Raw genomic sequence first — 9,563 nt, forward strand, 5'->3', positions numbered from 1 at the left:
CCTCTCTATCCGTCTCCCCGTCTCTATGGCCGCTCTGCCACCGCCCGCACGTATGTCATTTCCGCCAAAGGCCCCTCCCCCATTGGCTGTTTATTTCAGTAACTTTATGACGTGCGTGGAAAGCAGACAAAGGGTTTTCCCAGCGTAGTCCCGCCCGGTCCTCTCTCGTCCTTCCCCAGCTTTTCTAGGTGACTGACTCTGACGTGTAAACGGCGTTTCTGTCTCTCTAAGCAGCTTGGCTGCTGGCTTAGCCTCGCCTTTTCAGGTCCAGCTGGGCCGTCGCCGCAGAAATGGACGTCTTTAGCCCCTTTCTGAGTCCCAATCAAAATTGGCCCAGGGCCTCTAGGTCCAACGACTAATTTACAGGGAATACAGAGGACTAAGGAAAGTGTTAAAGGACACCATGGGATGCGGGCAGCAGAATTTAAGCTGTGAGAAACCACAGGACAAACGACCTTGTTTCTTTAAATAAATTGTAAGGAAGAGAGGGGAAGGGAAACCTATAGGTCAGAAATGTTTTAAGAGCCATAATCCGTGGCAACCTGTGGATTTTATTTGGATCCTAATTCAAACAAACATTGGGGGGGAAAGTATGACGTTTATAAGAATTGGAAATTTGAGTACTGGATAGTTCATAAAATTAAGAAATTATTAAAATTTTAATTCTGGTAGAATACCCATAAAATTTAACATCTTAACCATTTTTAAGTGTACAGTTTAGTAGCGTTAAGTACATTCACATTGTGCAACCAATCTCCAGAAGTCTTTTCAAGTTGCAAAAATGAAACTGTACCCATTAAACAACTCCCCATTCTCTCCTCTCACCAGCCCCTGGCACTCACCATTTTACTTTATGTCTCTATGAGTGTGACTACTCCAGGAACCTCATATAAGTGGAATCATACCATATTTGTCTTTTTGTGATTGGCTCATTTCACTTAGCAAATGTCCTTGATATTTATCCGTTCGTAGCATGTGTCAGAATTTTCTTAAAATTCTGCCTTTAAAAGGCTGTTTAAAAAGGCTGAATTATATTCTATTGCATGTATATACCACTTTTTGTTTATCCATTTATGTGTTGATGGACATAGGGATTGTTAATTTTTAAATTGTGGTGATGGTGTTGTGTGTACTTAAAGGAGTTCTTCTCTTTTAGAGAGGTGTGCGGAGATGTTTACCAAAGAAATGATAGGATGTCTGTCATTTGCTTCAAATTAATACAGGAAGGGGGGCAGAAATGGGTAGGGATATAGATGAAACAAGCTTGGCCATGGTTTGACAGTTGTCCAAGCTGGTGGTTATACTTTTATGTCTGCTGCTCTGTACCTTTAATTTTTTCTGTAATAACATGTAAATGGAAAAAAAAAAAAAACTGGTCAAGGGAACAACTACCCCTCCAGAGCAGGGAGTGCATGAACGGATTTCACAAGCACAGTCTTAAGCAATCTGTTGGCGAAGGACACCCATTATTCCTCCTCCTCTCACCTAGTTCCAGTGTCCTGTGGGAGTATGTGGGGACAGATTATGACAGATTCTGATTCTGATTTCCCTGCTCTCCAGTTTTCCAGCCTGAGTTATATTCACAGTTCAGGTCCAGGATTTTGGCTTAATAAGGCCAAACAACTTTATTGAGATATGATTCACATACCATATAATTAACCTATTTAAAGTGTACAGTTCAATGGTTTCTGGTATATTACACTATTAATCTTTTAAATTGTGGTAAAATATATATAACATAAATCTATTCTTTTAACTTTTTTTTTTTTTTTAAAGCAGGCTGCACGTCTAGTGTGGACTCCAGTGCGGGGCTTGAATTCACGACCCTGAGATCAAGACCTGAGCTCAGCTAAGAGTTGGATGCTTAACCGACTGAGCCATCCAGATGCCCCCCATTTTAACTATTTTTAAGTGTACAGTTCAGTGGCATCAATGATATTCCAACCTGTTTTTAGAGTCTGGGTGTTGATTCAGCTTTGAAAGTCAGGAGACATCTTAGGACCAGTATTTTCTGGGATTTATGTCAGTAAGAACCTAAAAGTGGTCAACACTACTGAAAAGGGATATTTGTTTCAAGTATGATTGGATTGAGCCCAGAATTTCAGTCAGAAGCCTAGAGGAATGAAGGTTCTAACATCACCATCTAATAGATGAATAACCTTGACCTGTTATTTGTCCTTTCTGCCCTTCAAGTTTCTTCACCTGCATAAATATAGTGCAGAGGTGGGGCCCAGCCCATTCAGCTCTACTTTTGCCTTATCTCCAGGAACACCCAAAACCACAGTAAAGGCTGTGTTCCCCAGGGAACAGACAGTTTTACAATGGTTCTGAAAGGTGGAATTCTTCAAAATAAAAGATTATAAGAGAGCACGAGCAATCGACTTAATGACAGACTTTGTTTTCATCTCTTTTTTTATTCTTATTGCTATGCTGGTAGTGGGCCATGAAGAGGATATTCTTGTCCCACCCCAAATCAGTCAATCTGAATCCTGTTATCAAATTTGTTTTTCTGTTCAGTTTTTTCCCCATTTTGGATTAATAATACAATAGTTATCATAATAATCCCTTTGTATTCACAAAATATCTTCCATCTGTTAGCTACATAGAGGAATAGAATAAGATAAGGATAAGGCCCCACATCCTGTGGTGAAGAATCTGGCTTTGGGGACAAACAATTTACATTGATGTCCTGGCTTTCCCACTCGTAATGTACCTTTGGTCAGGACACCTCACATCTCTAAGCCTCAGGTTCTTCGTTATAGAAAGGGGATCATAGTAATTGTCCTGGCTGTGAAAAGGGAATGAAGTATTGAAATGTGGAAGGAAACTTTACATATGTGGCAGGGGAATATTACCATTGATGTCAGCCCATTTTCATGAGTGTCCTTTCCATAGGATGCTCTGGAAGACTTGTTTCATAACAAACCTCTCCATGCCTCCAGGCTTCAAAGGTGTTTCCTTTTTTTTTAATTTTTAAAGATTTTATTTATTTATTTGAGAGAGACAGAGAGAGCACGAGCAGGGGGAGGGGCAGAGGGAGAGGGAGAAGCGGACTCCCCGCTGAGCAGGGAATCCGACGTGGGACTTGATCCCAGGACTCCGAGATCATGATCTGAGCTGAAGTCACATGCTTAAACCGACTGAGCCATCCAGGCACCCCAAAGTTGTTTCCTCCTTTTCAAAAAATTTATTTATTGGCCTCCATGAAGACCTGGGGCTTCCATACACTTCCTGCTGAGTGGCGCCTCTGTTTATTTTTCCAGAAGTTGACATCACTGACCCTAGTGCCTTCCTTCTTCTTCCATGACATTACTCTTGGTGGGGAGAAACTCCCCTTTGCTTGGAAACTCACTGAATTTTTGCCGTACAACCTCCACCCATCCTTGTTGCCGTCATCTATTAGCTTCAGGGTCACTCCTCCACATTCCCTGAAGATTTGGTTCCTTGGCCTCAAGATTTGGTTCCTTGGACTCCTCCAAATTCCAGGGACCTCAATGTCCCACACACTGGCCTGGTGGATGCTCGACCCACTCATTTGACTCTGTTTCAGATGTCAGACCCTAAACTGAATCATCTCCTGGAATTGCTTCCCTTTTGAAGTCTCCAATGCTAACGCCACAGCTGGTAACAGCGTGCCAGCTCCCTTATTCCCATAGGCCTTTGTCTTTAGTTCTGTCTCTTTTCTTCCTAGTCTATCAGCTCCACACTGCTCTCGGTCCTTTCCTGTATGGACTAGACGCCCAGTTCAATACCACAATCACATTCTCCCAGACCCTCAACTGCCTCACTCACCTCCCTCTACTCAGCCCACAAACCGCTTTTATCATAAATATCCATATTTATATATCAACCTATAGATAGCTGGCAAAATCATAGCTGGGCATCATTACACACTATGGTTTCTAAACTCCCCTAGGTCTTCAATGACACTTGTCTAACTTGGTTCTCTAGTGACTTACACTGGTTATTCAAAATTTTCACCACTTTCCTAACTCTTCCATCTCAACTTCAAACCCTTCTATTGTCCAGTTAGAGCCTTTCTCCTTCAGTGGTTTGTGGATGTTCTTCCCTTCCCCTGAATAACCTGTGTCCTCTCCCAGCACTAGCCATCCTCCAAATGCTCTTAAAAATTCAGTGGGTGAAGCCCTGATTGCCCTCCACCCCACTTTTGTTTGTTGTTCTTGTTACACTAGTACTGTTTGAGGAACTGTACTAATTTTTTCTTTTAAGATTTTTTTTTTTTAAGATTTTATTTATTTATTTGAGACAGAATGAGAGAGAGAGAGAGAGCTCATGAGAGGAGGGAGGGTCAGAGGGAGAAGCAGACTCCCTGCCGAGCAGGGAGCCCGATGCGGGACTTGATCCAGGGACTCCAGGATCATGACCTGAGCCGAAGGCAGTCGCTTAACCGACTGAGCCACCCAGGCGCCCCTTCTTTTAAGATTTTAAGTAATCTCTACACCCAACACAGGGCTTGAACCTACAATCCCGGAGATCGAAATCCACCAACTGAGCCAGCCAGGCGCCTCAGGGAACTTTACTGATTTCAATAGACGTGTAGACCTGCCTCTGGACTGTGAGCCCCTCAAAGGCAGGAGTCGAGTTCTATTTGAGTCCTCTTAGCGTTTCTGCAGTTCCTGGAGCGCAGTAAGGGATCCACAAACGTTTGTGGACAGTATGAAGTTCTTTACAGTGGTGAGAACTGGACGGGAGGACCCGAGTGAGGATCTCGCCTTGCCAAGAGGCGGGGGCTCGCCGGGAACGTGGCGTTCACCCGCGCCCCCGAAGTGCCTCTGCTAAGTGAGCCACGGAGGGGAGGAGCAGTCCCCGGGCTGACCGAGGCCTGGGGCCAAGTGCATCCAGGGCGGAGGGTGGCGGGAAGCTGTCTGTGCCTGAGGAGTGACTTTTTAGACGCTTGTTTTGGAGCACTGCACAAACGCGGGTGCAAACCCCAAGCTCACCAGCGTGAGTCAGCGGGGCCCGCCGCAGCAGGAGAGGGAAAGGTGGGCGAGGAGGGCGCCGCGCACCCCGAGGCCCGCGGGCGGCGGGAAGGACCCGGTGGCGACAAGGGACACCCCTAGCGGCGGCCCCTTCCCCAGCCCTACAGGTGAGCGCGGGCCCGCCGCGGGGCGGAGCGCGCTGTCCCCACCGGCCACTCTCCCGGCGCCACCACCACCGCGCAGGTAACCTCCCGCCCGGACCTTCCCCGGACCCCCAGGGCCTCCGCGCTGTGGCCACCCCGCGTCCCCAGGGCCTCCGCGCCCCCAGTCCAGGCGTGCACGTGGGGCCGGGCGCCTTTGTCCCCTCGCTGATGGCGCCCGCGCCGGGTCGGAGAGGGGCCGGCAACGGGCGCGTCCCCGCACCCGGCGCACGCAAACCGCCGGCGGACGGCAGACGGGCGGGGGCCGGGGCTGCCCTGCCGGCGCCCAGTGCCGTCGGAGCCCGCCCTGCGGCGGCCCACGACCGGGGCTCCGGAGCGTCGCGTTCCCGGGGTGCGCTTCTCCCCGCACGGGCCTCGGAAGGGGGCGCAAGGGCCGGCTGCACCCCGGTTCCCATTTCTCCCTGGCCTCGGGAGCCCAGAGAGCCCCGAGATGGCGTTGGCGGAAGTGAAGCCCCGCGCGGAGTGAAATGGCCTTTCTGTCCCCTCCCCCGCCCAGTGCACTGGTTGAACAACGACCCTAGCATTTTCCCCAGAATAGCTGCTTAGGGCGCACTGGGGCTAAGTAAAGCTTTCTTTCGGCAACAGTTTTTACAGATTCGATGTATAATTTACATACAACAAAATGCCCCCATTTTAAGGGTGCAGATCAGAGATTTGACAAATTATACACCCGTGTAACCACTACCCCAACGTGGACGTACACCATCTGGTTTCCAGCGTCCCCAGGAAGTTCCCTCGTGCCCCTTTCCAGTCAGTCCACAACCCCCCCCCCCAGCCTGCTTTCTATCATAGCTTAGTTTTGCCTGCTTTAGAACTTAGTAAAATGGGATCATTCAGTAAGTACTCTTGTTTTTGACTAATATTATTTTTTAAACGGCCGTCATTTGAGAAGGTGTCTCTTGGTGCTTCTGATGTTTTCAGTTGCTCTTGGGCCTGCGCTGTCCAGTGTGGTAGCCACTGGCCACATGTGGCTCTTGAGCATTGGAAATGTGGGGAGTCTGAATTGAGATGTGCTGAAGTAGACACACCGAATTTTGAAGACCTAGTACAAAAAAAAGGGGGGGGGGGAGACGTAAAATACCTAACTAATGAATTCTTATATTGATTGTTGGTTAAAATGATGGTATTTTGGATACATTGGGTTGAATAAGATATTATTAAAATTAACTTCCTGTTTCTCTTTACTTTTTAAATATGGCTACTAGAAAATTTAAAATTACACGGGTAGTTCCTGTAATGTTTTTATTGGACAGCAGACAGAAGCCCCTCTACACATTCCTGTTTTACAAACAGTCGGTTCTGCTCACTGCATATAGGAGTAAATGAAAAACTTCGGTCTTCACAGGGGGAAAAACAACTCAATTCAAGGAAGTAGCTTTTTCCTGCAGTTTTAAAACTTGCTTCAAACTTACTTGTTTGCTTACAAGAGGTAGAAAGGAGTAGGTGTCTCCTTGGTATTAAGTTACTTTTTTTTTTTTTTTTGAAGATTTTATTTGTCAGAGAGAAAGAGAGAGCACGCAAGCAGGGGGAGCTGCAGGCAGAGGGAGAAGCAGGCTCCCTGCCAAGCAAGGAGCCCGATGTGGGACTCGACTTGAGGACCCTGGGATCACGACCTGAGCTGAAGGCAGACACCTAACCGGCTGAGCCACCCAGGCATCCCTTAAGTTACTTTTTTTTTTTTTAATATTTTATTTATTTATTGGAGAGAGAGAGAGAACGAGCAGGGGAGGGGCAGAAGTTCGAGAAGCCGACTTCCCCGCGGAGCAGGGAGCCCATGCGGGGCTCGATCCCAGGACTCTGAGATCATGGCCTGAGCCGAAGGCAGACGCTTAACGACTGAGCCACCCAGGCGCCCCTTAAGTTACATTTTGAAGAAGGACATTGTAAAATACCTGATGTGCTTTTAAAAAGGCACCTTGTGCTTTTTAAAAATATAGAAAAGTAGTAATTGCCTCCAGCCCAACCACCGAAGTATTAAAATTTAGCTTTTTGATGTACTTTTCATTAGTCTTAATTTAAAAACATGGTTGAGATAATATTATATTCAATTTTATATCCTTCTATGTAGGGGAATTTTTTCTGAAAAATTCTTAGGCTTTTTGACAACCACATACTGTGACTTCACATGAATGCACTCCAGTTTTCAATGACGTTTTTCAATTTTGCTAATTTTTACAAATAAGAAGTCATTTTAATAGTGTGACAATGACAGTTGTGCTCATTTTGTAACCAAACCAAACGAGAGTTTGTCCATCCGATGCTCAGCAAGCCAATAAAAACTGACACTGAGTTTTTGCGGTGAAGGAAGATAGGCTATTTATTGGTGTGGTGCTACCTAGGAGAATGGGGAGGTAATGCTCTAAAGTCCCAAACTACCCAATGGCTTGCAAGTAGGGGTTTTTAAGGGCAAGATTTGGGGCAGGGTCTCCTGAGAAGGTGGACGCCATTAATTGGAGGCTCATGAGATCATGCTAGCTAGCAGGTGCTCTGGTGGAGCTTCGTCCGGTCCCCTGGAGGTCTTTTCTATCTCAAGAGACTTGGAATCTGAAAAATATCTTTGTTCTCTATGTTGGAGATTTCATTAGGTACCTCTGGTAATTATATCTTTAAAAAGATTTTTAAAAAGATTTTATTTATTTATTTGAGAGAGAGAGAAAGAGAGAACACGAGGGGGGTGAGGGGCAAGGGGAGAAGCCGGCTCTCTGCTGAGAGAGCCTGATGCGGGACTTGATCTTGGGACTCCGGGATCATGACCTGAGCTGAAGGTGGACACCTAACCGATTGAGCCACCCAGGCACCCTGGTAATTTTATCTTTACTTGTAAGTGAATGGAGTTCCATTCCTACAGGTTCCTTGGCCATTCCAGCTGTGCCTGGGGGCGATATGACCTCTAGAATTCATTCTTTCATCTCAGCTAACAAAATGGATGCTGGCTTCAAATTGCCTCTTAATTCCACAGGGAAGGTGAAGTCCAAGAGGGCAGGGACCTTGACTTTTTGTCTACCCCTGTGTCCCCAGGACCTGGGAACATGTTAAGCATAATAGACCTATAATAAACATTTGTGAGCTGATTGAATGATGAGTAGATCGCTGTGAAAAATGATAACGGCTTTCACTAAGCACTTGGGCACTCTCTTTGTAAATGCCCACACGCCTCTATAAGGCAGGCACTGTTATGATCTCTGTTTACTGCACAGGTAGAGAAATTTGAGGTTTAGAAAAGTTGAAGAAGTTGCCCAGGGTCATAGCTGTAAATAACAGAATCAGCATTTGCACCCAGGCTGTCTGACTCTAGAGGAGGGGCACTTACTAAAATAGAAGAAATCAGCAGGGGGATGGGTAAGGGAGAGCTGTGAAGAGATTACCCCTATAATGACCAACTGGGCCACTAGGAGCGGAAAGAGGTGAATATTCAGATACATTTTAGATCTACAGGAGGAGCATTCTGGGTTTGGATTGGTGGTTAATCTTTTGGGCTAAATCTAGCTGGAGTGAATGGAATGCCAGGTGGCTAGGGAAGAGGAACAATGGCATTGAATGTGATTCAACTGGAGCGTGTAAAGAAAGGTAGGTCCAGGGACTTAGGGAAGCCATTTGGGATGGGACATGTATGTTTTGGATGGCTACAGTTTACTTGCCTTGACCATGGTCGACTAGTTTAAGTTGAACTCAGAGCTCTGCAGTGAGATAACCTTATACACCTTCAAGTCCTGATCGTTTGTTTTGAAAGTGGAGGAGACTGCAAAATCAGAATGGGCATCAGCTGACCTCTCCTCTATTCCTTAGTTCATTTAATCCTCACAACCACCTATGAGATTTTTTAAATGTTGGCATATTTGAAGACTGATTTAAAAAGAAAAGATTTTATTTTTTGGAGGAATTTTAGGTTCACAGCAAAAATGAGCAGAAAGCACCGAGTTCTCATACACTCCCTGCCCCTACATGCACAGCCTTCCCCACTATCAACATCTGGAACCATTTGTTACAAATGATGAACCTACACTGATACATCATTATCATCCAAGCTCCATATGTTACATTGGAGTTTGCTCTTGGTCTTGTACATTCTGTGGCTTTGGACAAATGCATAATGACATGTATCCACCATTATAGTATCCTACAGAATAGTTTCACTGCCCTAAAAATTCTCTGTGCTCTGCGTATTCATCCCTCCCTCCCCCCAACCCCAGGCACCCACTGATCCTTTTTTTTTTTTTAAGATTTTTTATTTATTTATTTGAGAGAGAGAGAATGAGAGAGAGCACATGAGAGGGGGGAGGGTCAGAGGGAGAAGCAGACTCCCTGCCGAGCAGGGAGCCCGATGCGGGACTCGATCCAGGGACTCCAGGATCATGACCTGAGCCGAAGGCAGTCGCTTAACCAACTGAGCCACCCAGGCGCC

At 46.1% G+C, this 9,563-nt stretch overlaps 1 protein-coding gene across 5 annotated transcripts in view; it reads left to right on the forward strand.

The window, feature by feature from the left end:
* The first annotated feature begins 4,818 nt into the window (after positions 1–4,818).
* CTPS2 (CTP synthase 2) overlaps positions 4,819–9,563 on the forward strand; it is a 94,620-nt gene continuing 89,875 nt past the window's right edge. Inside the window, exon 1 of one of the 5 annotated variants that reach the window (XM_081809123.1) lies at positions 4,819–5,183. The gene's annotated coding sequence lies outside the window, so the exon portion shown is untranslated. The remainder of the gene's footprint in view (positions 5,184–9,563) is intronic. The other 4 variants (XR_014141388.1, XM_081809120.1, XM_081809121.1 and 1 more) reach the window with 4 other exon arrangements.

Source organism: Leptonychotes weddellii, chromosome X, assembly GCF_054177405.1.
Source record: "Leptonychotes weddellii isolate Sample4059 chromosome X, ASM5417740v2, whole genome shotgun sequence".
NCBI lineage: Eukaryota > Metazoa > Chordata > Mammalia > Carnivora > Phocidae > Leptonychotes > Leptonychotes weddellii.